Raw genomic sequence first — 16,903 nt, 5'->3', positions numbered from 1 at the left:
AACTAAACAATAAATACAAAAAGACAATACTACACTGACCTAAATGCAATACGATACAATACTATAATACTATAAGGTATTTAAGAGAAAAAGAGGAGAGAGGGAGATAGAGAGAGAGAGAGAGAGAGAGAGAGAGAGAGAGAGAGAGATTGGCTCGCAGAAAGACAATGATTATGGAGAGAACTTACGCACAAAGGGTATGATCGCCAGCGCCTCGATATCCAGCTCCCGATTATCAGCAGATAACCGTTGATGAGAGAGTGAGAGCTGGATGTGGTCGGCCTGCCTATTTATGCTCCACACACAATGCAATCTCCTGGTCCTACAATCCCATTGTCCATTGGCCGAAGGAATTCGGCCCTGCATCATAACAAAAGGTCATAGGGTGATTCATACAGGTGGGCTGTGACGATTTCCAACAGCTCAGGTGGGTGGGAAACTGGGTTTCCCGCCGCATACCTGAGTATGTGCAAATCATAGAAATGGACATAAACTTCTTATGTCCATAACTATTCGCACGAGCGATTAATACGCTCCAAACCAACACCGGAATATTGCTAATCAAATACTCTTCCGATGGGTACCAAACACTGCTGTATGATTCCTGTTAAACCCTTCGTACGATGCAAAGAGGGATTCCTCAGCTCTGGGACATTATACTTTAACCAAACTTACAGAAACTATCAAAGGGATCATGATCTATAAACTACATTAATTGTGAACATTTGTAACTAATGAGTCGCACGCTACGATCACATAAACTCTACCGTAAATGCGCATACTGCGCGTGCGAGTGCACGCTATTGCGGGTATGCGCTTCCACGGGAGAGCGTACGCATGCGCAGCACGGACCAGTGTGCGGTGCAAATATGGCAACGTGCATTGAGACATTTTTCTGACTTTGACAACCTTTACCAGCAATTGCCTCCAGAAAGTACACAGGGACCTGTGATGGTGGGTTCCAGTGGGGACGAATGAATACTCTGTGAGGAGGCGGATGTACACAGTGAAAGGGGTGAGGAATCGGAGGATGAGGATGAGGTCGACATCTTGCCTCTGTAGAGCCAGTTTGTGCAAGGAGAGATTGATTGCTTCTTTTTTTGGTGGGGGCCCAAACAAACCAGTCACTTCAGCCACAATCGTGTGGCAGACCCTGACGCTGAAATTATTGGTTTGTTAAAGTGTGCATGTCCTGTTTATACAAAATAAGGGTGGGTGGAAGGGCCCAAGGACAATTCCATCTTGCACCTTTTTTTCTTCTTATCATCATGTGCTGTTTGGGGACTATTTTTTTAAAGTGCCATCCTGTCTGACACTTCCGTATATGTCCAGTGGTACTGCCATTTCATTCCAGTGATTTGGACGTATAATTCCAGTGATTTGGATGTATAATACCAGTGGGAATTGTTTGTGTCGCTTGGCTTAGTCATACAGCTACCTCATTGCACCTCTTCGACATCTTTGTATGAGGTGCTGTTTGGGGCCTAGTTTTTGAAAAGTGCCATCCTGTCTGACACTGCCGTATGAGTCCAGGGGTACTGCTGTATTAGTCCTGGGGTACTGCCGTATAAGTCCACCAATTGCAGAATTTTAAAAAAATGACAAGGGCGTGCTGGAGATGCTGTCAGTGGACCGAACAATTGCGGCCCACTCTCGACATTCAGCCACTGCGTGACACTACTAGCAACCTCGGTGCACCTTTTTTTCTTCTCCGCATCATGTGCTGTTTGGGGCCTATTTTTGATATCTGTCCTCCTGTCTGCCACTGCAGTGCCACTCCTAAATGGGCCAATTGTTTGTGTCGCTGGGCTTAGTCATATAGCTACCTCATTGCACCTCTTCTACATCTTTGCATGAGGTGCTGTTTGGGGCCTAGTTTTTGAAAAGTGCCATCCTGTCTGACACTGCAGTGCCACTCCTAGATGGGCCAGGTGTTTGTGCCGCACACTTGTGTCGCTTAGTGTAGCCCTCCCCTAATCTATGGGACAGTGAGTGATGGGTTTACTATAGTACCTCCTAAGGCGTGCCTCCACCCAAGCACTAAGTATAAGCGGGGCTTGCTTGGGAAAGCTGGTAAAGGTATAACAAGTATACTTTAAGAAATAATAATCAAACTACTACGTTTAATACCGTTTGTTCTTCTTTGTCTTCCAGCACTTCTCTGGATGCCGTCAACCGGATCCAATTCTCACAGCCTGGTAAGTATTTGTACACAATAAAGCAATACCCTTTCATGAAATTATAATTCAATACGTATATTAGGAACACACATCTACAAGAATAACAATTTAAACCTTGGCCTATACAATTGCCTGTGCATGCATTACAAAAAATTTATATTTATACCTTGGTACCAATAAAAAATGATGAGCTCAGTGTTTACTCGGAATATTTGACACTGACTACCCGGGGTTTGAATGGTCGCTGTCAACAACAAGGGGTTAACTTTAAAGTATCAACTCGTCTTTCTCCTGCATCCAAGTAACTCCAGGATATGTCCTGCTCCACCAGTAATCATCTGTAAACCTCCCTCTTTCCTGGGTCCAAAGTGGAAGGAGGATGTGGGTATTCCTTAAGATATAGCTGGCGGGGGGAAAGACCGCTACTATGTGTCCACCGTTCTACAAGTGGCTAACGTGCACTGGCCAGCTCCCTATGCAGTACTCAGGTTAGTCCTGGTCACCTCCGAGATGCCCAGCTATCTGCGGCTTGTGCAATTATAGTGTCATATCAAGGGCAGTCCCTATTGGGCCCCACCAACCTCCAATAGTACAAGTAGAGAAGGATGGTGATTCCAGTTCTTGGCGTGCTAAGCAGATGTAGGTAATCCGGTCATCTCCACTATCGTCTCCAGATACTCTTCCGATGTCTATAAATTTATGTATAGATATATTGTGGTATACTGCAGGATAAGGCTAGCAGTCAGAAGGACCCACTGGCAACTCTACAGTCTCTGTAATGACGGCTAGACTGATTATACTACAAACTTTGGTACAGCTCCCATCCAGGGTACCCCGGTTGCAGTCTCTATTGTGCAAATGGCTTAGTGTGGGTACTAGCCCCCCTCCTGAATGTCCTCTGGGCGCTGCTCAACACTGCCGCAATATATATGACCTGGCACCGGCCCCAGGCTCTCAATGTGCTGCAACGATTGTACTCTCCCCCAGCCCATTAGTTGCACAGCTGTCATAGATATCCCTGGGAACTAAGGATATTAGAGCTTATCAAGGAGCTAGACTGGTATACTAGTTAAGCAGGGGGTCACAACGGGACTCTAAGTTGGATATACTCTCCGGGTAATAACTCTAGCCGTGGGAAGTCCCCCGTTGACTCAGTACAGTTGAATAGGGGTGGGCCCCGTTTCTATAATGGACGGCCTCCGGTACCCAGCTCCACCTCGACCCACCTCCTCCTCCTGACTGCTCCTCTAGCTGACTCACTGGGACGGCTGTGCTTTCCTTCTCCCCAGTTGCTTTGGGCTCGGGTAAGCGGTGCTTGTTCGACCTCTGCCCCTAAGTAGCCGGGACCTGCTGGGGTCTCACTCCTGCTACCTAGCTCTCAGCACGGTGCCCCCCTCTCTGTCTTCCGAATCGCCTCACAACAGCTCACCCGCAGGACGGCTCTTGTCAGCGCTGCGGTAGCTCGTCTCTGGACTCTATCCTCCATTAGGGTTGCGGGAGCCCTCTTGTTCAGCTTAGTCCTCCCGACCTCACGCTGCCTCCGCTCCGCTGTACGGGATGAGGGTCAGACACTCGGGGAGATCAAGTCGCGGTTAGTCTTTCTCCCCTCTGCCACGTACTCTCCAGTCCGTCTCTGCTCCTATTGTGCTGCGTCACCAGTCGTTCTTCCCTCTCTCAATGGTCGACTCTCGTTACTCAACCGTTCCCCTCTTCAGGGCCTCGCGGCTTCCCCTCTATCTTTATCCCCGTGGGCATTGTGTATGGGTCCCTAGAACTCTCTACCTGGAGTTGAGATTTCTCCTTGCCACCTATTCTATGGCAAGTTACTTATTTCACTAAAGGGGGTTACATTGTCTAGTTTAGTCATACAACAACCTCGGTGCACCTTTTTTTCTTCTTTGCATCATGTGCTGTTTGGGGCATTTTTTTTTTATATCTGCCCTCCTTTCTGCCACTGCAGTGCCACTCCTAGATGGGTCAATTGTTTGTGTCGCTTGGCTTAGTCATACAGCTACCTCATTGCACCTCTTCTACATCTTTGCATGAGGTGCTGTTTGGGGCCTAGTTTTGAAAAGTGCCATCCTGTCTGACACTGCAGTGCCACTCCTAGATGGGCCAGGTGCTTGTGCCGCACACTTGTGTCGCTTAGCTTGGCCATCCAGCTACCTAACTGCACCTCTTTTTCTTCTTTGCATCATGTGCTGTTTGGGGACTAGCTTTTGAATAGTGCCATCTTGTCTGCAACTGCAGTGCCACTCCTAGATGGGCCAGGTGTTTGTGCCGCACACTTGTGTCGCTTAGCTTAATCATACAGCCACCTCGTGCAACTTTTAGGCCTAAAAACAATATTGTGAGGTGTGAGGTGTCCAGAATAGACTGGAAATGAGTGGAAATGAATGTTATTGAGGTTAATAATACCGTAGGAGCAAAATTACCCACAAATTCTGTGATTTTAGCTATTTTTATGTTTTTTTCCAAAAATTATCCAGATCCAAAACCAAAACATGAAAGGGTGGTTTTGGCAAAACCAAGCCAAAACCAAAACACGAAAGTGGAATTAGAACCAAAACCAAAACACAAAACACGAAAAGTGCCAGCCGCACATCTCTAGCTTTAATGTGCAGTTTGTCCTTTGGTATATCATGCAGTTTACAAACCCCATATCAGAGTGCATGAAAACATGCTTTTTGGAAAAACTTTGCGTTAGTAAATAATTCCTTAAAAGGTACGATTAATGCACAAATTGAAAGCGCTGTAGATGGTAGACCTAAGAGAGTTAGTCAAGACAGCAAAATGAAATTGAACACTGCTTTCAGTCTTTCTGGTTTATATAAGAAAAATACATTTGAACTTAGATATCCATTAGCATCATCTCTCTTGTATGATTGCATTACTCTCAGACCTCAGCTCATGCCATTCTTTTTTCCTCCCCCAGCTATCACCAATTATACACAGGCTGTGCAGCTTGGGACATTTTACGATAGAGACAGAGCTGTTATCAAAAGTTCAAGAGTCTAGACAGACAGCCCAAGTACAGGAGCACTTCACATGGCATGGGAGGTCATATTTTGAGAATTACATTTGTGACCAAAATTCAATCCAATATCAGCTTCCAAGTAATGCTTTAAATAGTTTCCCGCTTACACTACAGTCCCACCCGAAACAACATGAAGACCATAAACAGGTCATCCACTACATGGCCAAAAGTATGGGAATACTAGGGATAGCTTTCAACCATAGATGCTTATAACCCAGCAAAGGCCATCCCTTGTGAATGCCCCTTCTAATTAGTGTGTTTAGCTGTTTTAGCCATAAACATTGCTAACAGGTACATACAATAAAGTCTTACAGCCATCCTATTTACTTAAGGCCCATATAGACGGGAGAGATGTCTGCTGAGCGAACCGCTCAGCACACATCTCTCCCACCGCTCAGATGCGCGATGTGTGCTGAGTGATGCGGGGGAGGACAGGGGCCGCTCACTTCACCCAGCGGGTGAAATGAGCGACGTGCTAGATTGGCCTGCATGCAGGCCAATCTAGCACCGGTGATAGCGATGTGCGGGGCCGCGCATCGCTATCGCTGAGGGGGGTACACACGAGTGATCTGTGCATAAAATCTAAGCAATGTAGTCAGATTGCTTAGATTTTAAGCTTGGATCTCTCCGTGAGTACCCCCCTTAAGTTAAACTTTAACTGGGCATACACTATACAATTATCTGCCAGATTATCTGTCCAATCTGGCTGGTTGGAATGACAATCTGGTAATTGATGGGAGCAAATGACAATTGACGCTTTGTTCCAACACACTGGAAAATGGACAAAACGGCAGTGGATTAGCAGTGCCGCTGTGTTTCACTGACCTGCCACAGCCCGGGACACAGCGCTTAGCTTGTCTATCTTCTCTAAACCAATCCACAGACTCCTGTGAAACTAGCCAATAGAAGTCTGGGGGTGGGCTTATAGAGGAAAGACATGCTGAGTGCTGTGTTCGTGTTGTGGCAGATCAGTGAAACACAGGGGTGCTGATGATCCCTGGGTAAGCCAGACAGCACATACAGTATATTACATACAGCTTTACATGTATGCTTTATATGTGCTGACTGGCTTCTCTCTGCAATGTTTTCCTTCACTGCATCCAAGGGCAGCAGCCACCACTGATGTAATGCATAAAAATGATCAGTCCTTGGTTGCTATACTTATTATCAAGTTCCGTACTGTCTCGGAAGCAACATCAGCATAAGAAGTGTTTATTGGGAGCATCATGGATTGGCTTTTCATGACCAAACAGCCATGCTCAAGGCTCAGATCACCGTGAGCAATGCCAGATGTTTGGTTGCAGTTGAGTAAAACACGCTGCCATTGGCCTCTGAAATCTTGGAAATGCATTCTCTGGAGTAACTAATCGACTTAGCCATCTGTCCGACTGAGGGATGAATCTGGGTTTGGCAGATGCCGGGAGCATTACTTCCTGCTCAAATGCATACTGCCAACTGTAAAGTTTGATGGAGCAGGAATAATGACTTAGTATGATTTTTCATAGGTTGGCCTGGTCTTGTTATTTCCAATAAAGGGAAAACATACAGCACAGAATGATATTATAGAGAATTGTGTACTTCCAACTTTTTGGCTACAGATTGAGGGTAGGCCCTTTCTATAGTTTAGTTTGTCATGGAAGAACTTGACTGACCTGCAGAGAGCCATGATCTCAACTTCAGCAAATACCTTTGTGGTGCAAGTCAGACCTTATTGTGAGGTGAGACCTCACTAATGCGTTTGGCTGAATTAATGGGAATAACTGCAGCCATGTTTAAAAATATGGTAGAAAAGCATCCTAGAAGACTGGAGGCTCTTTATAGCAGCAAACGGGTAAAACAACTTCATATTGATGCCCATGGTTCTGGAACTTGGAACGAGATATTCAACAAGCACATATGGATGTGATGTTGAGGTGTCTTTGTAGTGTATATGGAACACGAATATCATAACGTAACATTTGAGAATAAAGGGCCTAATTCAGACCTGATCGCTCCTATGCGAATTTGCAGAGGTTTGCTATCGGATAGTTGCCGCCCAGACAGAGTATACGCCAGGCGAAAAGCTTTGCAAACACCGGCCAGCTACAAATCTTTTCGCAACTCACTCACCATAAAATAATTTTTCCAGTCTGTGCAGTCTGTACATAGCCCAGGACTTACTTCTACAGTGCGAAAGAAACAGGCAGATCAGGCCAGAGCGGACATCACACACCCTTCCTGAAAACGCTTGGGAACGCCTGCATTTTTCCTGACACTCCCAGAAAACGCCCAGTTACCACCGCCAAATGTCCACTTCCTGTCAATCAACCTGTGTTCACCTACTAATAAAAAAAAAACACGCTGATTTCTTTTGCAGTTTGTGCAATCCATACGCATACGCAGTCAAACGATAAACGGTCGCCTTGCGATTTTGGACAACAGCGATCAGGTCTGAATTAGGCCCAAAGTTTGAATTCTAATGAGAAACATTAATCTGTTAAGCATGCTTGAATCATAACCAGAGTCATGCTGTGAATCACATAAAACATGTTCAGAATCATAATCGAGATCATGCTAATCTGATCACAAACCTGCCTCTGAAATTGTAAGATCTAAATTATGTATAAGGAAACATTTGTACATGATCAGTATTGACCATCAGAAAATAAGTCAAATTAAGCTTTAATGCACTGAAATATCACAAGTGAAATCAGGCACTTGACCCAATTCAATCAAAATCAGTAGATGACTGTTATGGGCCAGTGTTAATCTACTGACTGCTGCAGGCCATGTGGACCAAAAGTGATCAAGCCAACCAGCCCAAGTGCTGAATTGCTAGATGATGATGTCTGTGAGGGCAATGACCCACTTCTTCATCAAACCAAGCCATCTGTCATCCTAACCCTCTGTTATATGCTCACTTCTACCCATTGGCGTTTCTATAATGGGTGCGGTGCACACAGGCCCCTGGGTCCAGGGAGGGCCCACACCGCACTCATTGCACCCATTTTAAAACGTGCCTTTCCGGGGTCCAGCGCCAGGAGCTGTGATCACGCCAGAAATCGCAACCAAAATGGCCACCGTGCATCTGTGTTACCCCTGTCTACCCCTCCCCTTCAGAATGTAAGTTCTCACAAGCAGGGCCCTCTCCTCTCATGTGCTTTTTCCTCTTTTTGACTATCTTCTACTCCAATGGCATATGGCACCTAACCCTTGGTTTCTGACACCCTGATGATTAGTTAAGTGTCTTGTCCCCTGATGCAGAAATGTTAATATACCATGGGGGTCATTCCGAGTTGTTCGCTCGGTAAATTTCTTCGCATCGCAGCGTTTTTCCGCTTAGTGCACATGCGCAATGTTCGCACTGCGACTGCGCCAAGTAAATTTGCTATGCAGTTAGGAATTTTACTCACGGCTTTTTCATCGTTCTGGTGATCGTAATGTGATTGACAGGAAGTGGGTGTTTCTGGGCGGAAACTGGACGTTTTATGGGAGTGTGTGAAAAAACGCTACCGTTTCTGGGAAAAACGCGGGAGTGGCTGGAGAAACGGAGGAGTGTCTGGGTGAACGCTGGGTGTGTTTGTGACGTCAAACCAGGAACGACAAGCACTGAACTGATCGCAGATGCCGAGTAAGTCTCGAGTTACTCAGAAACTGCACAGAGAAGTCTTATCGCAATATTGCAAATCTTTCGTTCGCAATTTTAAGATGCTAAGATTCACTCCCAGTAGGCGGCGGCTTAGCGTGTGCAAAGCTGCTAAAAGCAGCTTGCGAGCGAACAACTCGGAATGAGGGCCCATGTATTTGTCCTACATTGTATTGTACTGTAAGTCACTGTTTTCTTGTTTTGCTCATTTGTTTATGTACTTTGTTAGGCGCTGTGGAACCCTTGTGATGCCATATGAATAAATAAATAAATAAAATAATAATAATAATAATAATAATAATACAACATTAGATAGTGATCCTGATCCTTGGTGCATAGGTGTGATAGCAGGATTGGCTCATGTGCAGTCAGCATTAGACCCCAGATTGCTTTAGATCCATTGACACATACGAGGGGGTATCCAAAAGAATCGGGAATTCATGAATTATTAATTATTTAATTAATTATTTAATTAATTAATTGTACATTTTGAAACTTTAGTCCCCCTCAAAGTAATCTCCACTTGAATCAATAAATTTGTCAAAACATTTTTCCATTGCTCAAAACATTTTTTAAACTCATCTTCGTTGATGCCTTTTAGTACTTTACCACTTTTTGTTTCTCCTCATCAATATCAGCAAAACGTTTTCCCTTTAAGGTCTGTTTTCATCCGAGAAAATAAAAAAAGTTTGCAGGGGCAAGATCGGGTGAATATGGTGGGTGAAGCAAAGGTGTCATGTAAATTTTGGATAAAAATTGCTTAACACTCAGCGCTGTGCGGGTAGGTGCGTTGTCATGATGGAAGAACCAATCACCTGTTCACCACAAATAGAGATGTTTTTTCCTCAAATAATGATGCAACCTTTTTAAAAGTTCCAAACCAAAACTTTGGTTGACAGTTTAAAATTGGTGTACAAATTCTGAGAGCACAATATCTCTCACATCAAAGAAACAAATGAGCATTGTTTTCACATTTTACTTCGCTAAAAATAGGCGAAAGAGTGAATAACTCGGGGGGGGAAAAAATCACTGCTGTCAAACGCTACCTTCCCCCGCAACGTCAGTGTGGATACTGGCTCACAAGGGTTCGCAAACATTTACCTAGTGGCGGAAGTCTGTACTAAAAGCTTCCCGCCTTCTAGAACACAATTCCTGTTTCTTTTGGGTACCCCTTCATATATAGTGGATGGTAAGACCCAAAAGGACCCAAAAGGGCACTACACATTTAAAGATCCGTCGCCGAGCTGCCCGACGGCGGATACGGCTGACGGGGGACCCGGCGGCAGGGGGGGCAGTGACGGGGGGAGTGAAGTTTCTTCACTCCTCCCGTCACACGGCTCCATAGGAGTGCAGGCAAATATGGATGAGATCGTGCATGCACAGCCGACGGAGCACCAGCGATGAACGAGCGCAGGGCCGCGCATCGTTTATCGCTGGAGCCTCCACACTGCACGAAATGAACGGTATTTCGTTCATTAATGAATGAGATCGTTCATGTCTTGCAGTCAGATCGCCCAGTGGGCCTAATTCTGAGTTGATCGCAGCAGCAAGTTTGTTAGCAATTGGGCAAAACCATGTGCACTGCAGGGGAGGCAGATATAACATGTGCAGAAAGAGTTAGATTTGGGTGGGTTATTTTATTTCTGTGCAGGGTAAATACTGGCTGCTTTATTTTTACACTGCAAATTAGATTGCAGATTGAACACACCCCACCCAAATCTAAGGGGCCCTACTCACTGGCCGACCCGCCGCTGAGCTGCCCGACGGCGGATACGGCCGACGAGCAACCCGGCGACGGGGGGGCAGTGACGGGGGGAGTGAAGTTTCTTCACTCCCCCCGTCACGCGGCTGCATTGAAGTGCAGGCAAATATGGACGAGATCGTCCATATTGGCCTGCATGCACAGCCGACGGGAGACCAGCGATGAACGAGCGCGGGGCCGCGCATCGTTCATCGCAGGAGTCTCCACACTGAAAGATATGAACGAGTTCTCGTTCATTTATGAACGAGATCGTTCATATCTTTCAGAATATCGGCATGTGTGTAGGGCCTATAACTCTTTCTGCACATGTTATATCTGCCTCCCCTGCAGTGCACATGGTTTTGCCCAATTGCTATCAAAAATCCTGCTGCGATCAACTTGGAATTACCCCCAGTGTGTAGGGCCTAAAAGCTATCTTACAAACTCTAATTGTATCTGGATCCAGATAGAAAGTGAGATCGAAAAGAGCAATTTGGAATACTCAAGGGTGATCTAGATTAAGGCAAGTGATCAAGCATTAAATCCACAGTAGAATATTATAGGAGTGAAATCTTGCTAGCAGCTGCTGCAGGCAACCATCCTCTAGCTCTCTGCTTTCCCTTTCCTACATTTGTAGTAGCATCTGAAAATAAATCCTCTATATTTGGTGCTAGAGTATACCAGATTTGTCTGCATATATGTGAGTGTGTTTAGTGTGTACTGTGCATGGGTTTGTTGTACATATACTATAGCTGTATGTTGGTGGAGGTGTTTACATGTGTATATGCTCATGCAGGCATATAAATATCCTTGCAGCTGTGTTTAATGGGCTAAACACAGGCTATTTATAAAACTGTCAGACCCACACATGGATTAATTGAGCCACAGAGGGAAAAACAAAAATCTGATCTTTTAAATAGCTTGTTAATGCATATACACTCTACTGTATATGTACTTATACTGCATATTGTACCAGCTATAGTCCACAGCTTATATTATTGTTTACAAAATACATTATTGAACATGTTAATATTTTGCAGATTCCTGAGTTTTGAGCTGTACTGATGTTAACAATGATTCTGTGAAGGAAAGGAAAAGCTCTGCAAGTACTAAACTATGTAACACTGCATAATGAACATATCGTGAAGCCATTAAAATTGCATGGTGAGTGACAAGAGTGTATTTTCATTAATGACATTACAACTCTTAAAGTACTGCTGGATAATTAGAAACGATAGTGTAGTGTTTGATTGAAATAGGTGTTAATGGAAAGAATCTCTTTAGTTTAATACGTTTCACAATATGGTGCCACACTGTTGACATCATTAGAGAACCTGCTGGGACTGACTTGTGAGCATCTTTTCCCCTTGCCAGCAGTATAAATGAAGATGCAACAAAGTTACTGCTAGACATGATTGCAATGCTCAATTATACTATTCATACAGTACTCAGGGCCTCTATGAAAGAAGATGTGATTGTGTCTTACCTCTCCTCTTCCTCTTCTCATGACATGCCATTGGACATGATAATCAGGTCACTGTATTGTATTGTGAATGGTTCCCTTTAGTAAAATGAAAGTAGGAATTTACATTTTTATATTGAATTTAAACAACTCCCCTCACTTCCCCTTTTGGTGTACTTATATGGTCTTGGAACTGACACCCACCAGGGTTGTGCAGAAAAGCAGTGGTGGAGCTGAATGAAGTCTTGGGAAGCGAGGGGAAGGGGAAGGGGGGGGGGGGGGGGGGTTCGGGCATTCATATGAGAGAGTTGGTAGCAAGCAGTGGCAAACGCAGGATTTGCATGGGGGGGTTTCCAGAACTGGGTGGAGCCAATCACAGGGGTGGGGACTGAGGTGACCCAGTATATGCTGGGTCCATAAAACTAGTGTGTGTGTGTGTGTGTGTGTGTGTGTGTGTATGTATGTATGTATATATATATATATATATATATATATATATATATATATACACATACACATACCGTGTATATATATATATACATATAAATATATATACACACACACATACATATACACATATACATAGCATATTAAACATGCGTACACACACACACACACATATATATATATATACACACATACAGTGCACGTATATATACACATGTATACAGAGGCGGATTGGCCATAGGCTTCACAGGGAAGATTTACGGTGGGCCGACGCACCCATGGGGCCTGTTTTGTTTGAGGACATGTTGTCCTTTTTATAGACAAAATGAATAAGATGCAAAATAATTTGCATATATGAAAATTACTTTGCCACTGAGCCTGTGATTGCAGATGATCTAGCGTATGCTCTGTCTGCCTGCTTGGCTGACATATAAGATTGAGTGAATAGTGATTGGGATACGGTTGGTGTAATAAGCAAGAAAATATATCTTTCTAAAGAATGATATAGTTTCCTAAATTCTGAAGGTGTATCATATAATGTGCTCATAATATTTAATTTTATTTCTTTTTAACTTCCCCCTTGATGCTGGACATGCCCACTATCTGGAAAGTCTTGGGGGGAGGGTGCTGCTGCCATGGCCCATGGCTAGACCTTACACCTCTGGTGCTGCCCATGTGGGGCCACTAGTACAAATTTTTCCAGGGCCGCTTTCTGTTCCCAATCCGCCCCTGCATGTATATATATCATATGTATGAGTGAGTGTGTGTGTGTGTGTGTGTGTGTGTGTGTGTGTGTGTTTATATGTATGTATGTATGTATGTATGTATGTATGTATATACATGTGTATATATGTAGGCACATGGATATATATAAAATAAGAAAAATTACAGCGCTAATACAACTGTTGCTAATAATATGTAGATTTATTCATTAAAACAGACTGATAAATCAAATGTGAATAAAATTCACAATAAAATATAAATGCTCATAGACCAATTCATGGGCATATAATAAGCTCCTCAGCAAAAAACCTTGTTAAGGCAAAGGTCCATATGATAATATTTGGACACAGAGTCTATTTTTCACCAAGACCAGTGTGATTAATTACCCATCAAGTGTTCCAATGCACGGATCCGGATCCAGGTCTTTACCTGTGGAATGGATTCTGGTTCACAGTCCGTTTGAATTGACACCTTAATGTCCAGCACACTGTGTTCCGTTTTTAGATGAATCCTGGGAAGTTCCTTCCTTATAAGACCAAGCTGGAATCGGGATCCTGGTTCACCTATAGCATAAAGATGGGTTGTCCTGGGTTTGGAGCCAGATGGAGCTGTCTTAAATAACGTCCAATGGTCAGTAGCAGTGTTCGCTTACGCGTTTCGCCGCTCCAGGCAGCTTTTTCAAAGGGTAATGTGATGTTCAGATTATACCCCTTTTTATAGGGGAAATTATGTCATCAGTCAATTAGCATACACAATCAATTAAGATCAAACATCAAAATTTTGAATATTAAAGAATGCAGAAACAGCAGAGACTACTAAATAAAACCACTCATATACTAATATCTATAAAACTAGTCATGGATCCCTTGAAAAAACCTAATTTATTAATATTCCAGTAATCAGTCATGTTGATCGTCTTACCGATCACATGACGCTACTCGCAGCCACTTCCTGTAAGGCTGTTCGTTCATAGGGACACTAAAAGTAAGGTTTATGGAGCACAGGAGGAACGTAATCAATAAAATTACCAACCACAGTGTACCTAGGCATTTCAATAAACATCATGAGGGTAACCCAGCATCCCTAAAAATTATTGGACTAGAATACATACCAATAACAAAAAGAGGAGGGGACAGATTCGCTAGGCTCTGTAAGCAAGAGATTTATTGAACTTTCCAATTAAACACACTACATCCACAAGGTCTGAACGAGGCTTTAGAACTTAATACAATACTTGATTGAGTCCATCAGCTTCTGATTCTGTTATTTCATCTCTTATGATAATTGATGAAATTGACATCCATTAACAATAAGTTTCACTTATTTCCAATCCAGTGTTTTTCTAAATTCTAAATTTATTTTTGGGAATAGATTTATGTGTTCTGTATGCAGTCCTCCTTATTTTGACTATAGTTTGGAATTAATAGTCAATGTTTCATATTTGAGTAATTACAGATATGTTTTCCCCTTCATCTGTATGATAGTAATAATATATACCGGGATAAGATGGTCGTGTTGCTATAGAAACCGTCACTTCCGGTTATTACATTTATAACTGATAAATATCCCCTTACTCCTAGTAAGGTTCTCCTCAAGTCCTCTGATATGTTGTGAAAACCAGTAGTAAGTTAGAGCGTGAAGTGACGTTCCGTTGTTAGAGAAAATGGGTCACTTCCGACATGAGAGATAAGCTGTCATTAGCAAAGCGCATTAGGACGTGCCGGGCCTGTTGCCATAGGAACAGGTCACTTCCAGTAAACGTGCGTGTCGCCGAAAAATCTCCTCCGATGTTCCTGTTTACGTTTTTGTTACTTAGCAACAAGAAAAACTAATCTCTCAGGAAGTGACGGCCCCGTAGCCATGGGAGTGGTACACTTCCTGTGCTGCATACCCATGCGATCTGTAAGTGGGGCGGGACATGTGGAGTGACAGATAGCTGTCCCTATGAACGAACAGCCTTACAGGAAGTGGCTGCGAGTAGCGTCATGTGATCGGTAAGACGATCACATGACTGATTACTGGAATATTAATAAATTAGGTTTTTTCAAGGGATCCATGACTAGTTTTATAGATATTAGTACATGAGTGGTTTTATTTAGTAGTCTCTGCTGTTTCTGCATTCTTTAATATTCGAAATTTTGATGTTTGATCATAATTGATTGTGTATGCTAATTGACTGATGACATCATTTCCCCTATAAAAAGGGGTATAATCTGAACATCACATTACCCTTTGAAAAAGCTGCCTGGAGCGGCGAAACGCGTAAGGAAACACTGCTCCTGACCATTGGACATTATTTAAGACAGCTCCATCTGGCTCCAAACCCAGGACAACCCATCTTTATGCTATAGGTGAACCAGGATCCCGATTCCAGCTTGGTCTTATAAGGAAGGAACTTCCCAGGATTCATCTAAAAACGGAACACAGTGTGCTGGACATTAAGGTGTCAATTCAAACGGACTGTGAACCAGAATCCATTCCACAGGTAAAGACCTGGATCCGGATCCGTGCATTGGAACACTTGATGGGTAATTAATCACACTGGTCTTGGTGAAAAATAGACTCTGTGTCCAAATATTATCATATGGACCTTTGCCTTAACAAGGTTTTTTGCTGAGGAGCTTATTATATGCCCATGAATTGGTCTATGAGCATTTATATTTTATTATTAATTTTATTCACATTTGATTACTCAGTCTGTTTTAATGAATAAATCTACATATTATTAGCAACAGTTGTATTAGCGCTGTAATTTTTCTTATTTTCTGTATTCTTTGTTCAGGAGATTGACTTTCTCCATTTTACAGCAGCTAGGAAGAACCACCCATTTCAGCGCCTGTTTATTATATACTTGTTATATAATTTTTGCATCTCCACATAGTCCTACTCGGGCAGCAGAGATGAGTTGTTTTTCCAATTTTGAAAGCAGAAACAGCAGAAGACAAAATTATATGTCTAAATGGGAGATTAATGAACCTGTTGATCCCACTTGTGAAGAAACATCCTTAAGAGAGGATTTTTTTAAACTAGAGGACTTGCTTAAACAAGAAACTAAGAATTGGTTAGACAGTGTCAATCTCCAAAAGTATTTGGATAAAAAGATGATACCAAGGGGACTACGCATCTTTAAACCAAGTATTTTTGGAGAATATGAGGAGTATCAAAAAAACTGGGAGGTGATTTTAGATAAATGTTCTTTTTCATTGATGGAATTGGTAATTAAATTCAGAAGTGATAAGGTCAAGCCGTTAGTAGGTGAGATTGATAAGATTAAAGAAAGAATTGAACCATATAGCCTATCAAAGGAATTTAAAGAACGAGACCAAATAATTACTGATAAAATTATTAAATTTGAACAATCTATAACGGATTTGAAGTGTAAAAAATTCAAAAGGGATTTAGATGACTATATGAAAGGGGAAGTTAGAACTTATAAGAAAAAAATCACAGATAAGTCAGATAGACAGATCTAATTCATCTTATCCAGATACTAGAAAACCTGGATGGAGAAATAAAGAAGATTACCCAAATTCCTCTAGACGTCCACAGATGAGACAGAGAGTTTTTTCAGATAGTAGGAAACAGAAAAATAGAGAATTACTAAAATCTGACTTTTTCCCCATCACCTCGAAGAGTAGCAGCATTGAGTGTTTCTATAGAACAACACTTGAGAATTTCAGAACCTTAT

At 42.8% G+C, this 16,903-nt stretch overlaps 1 long non-coding RNA gene across 1 annotated transcript; it reads left to right on the top strand.

The window, feature by feature from the left end:
* Positions 1 to 2,152: 2,152 nt before the first annotated feature.
* Positions 2,153 to 15,545, top strand: LOC135057773 (uncharacterized). The gene is made up of 3 exons (XR_010244358.1): positions 2,153 to 2,198; positions 11,624 to 11,747; positions 15,420 to 15,545. It is a non-coding gene; the product is annotated as an uncharacterized LOC135057773 (long non-coding RNA).
* Positions 15,546 to 16,903: the final 1,358 nt, after the last annotated feature.

The sequence above is a fragment of the Pseudophryne corroboree genome, chromosome 3 (assembly GCF_028390025.1).
Source record: "Pseudophryne corroboree isolate aPseCor3 chromosome 3, aPseCor3.hap2, whole genome shotgun sequence".
NCBI lineage: Eukaryota > Metazoa > Chordata > Amphibia > Anura > Myobatrachidae > Pseudophryne > Pseudophryne corroboree.
Note: the sequence above shows the minus strand (reverse complement) of the source record. Positions and strands in the feature narration are given on the sequence as shown.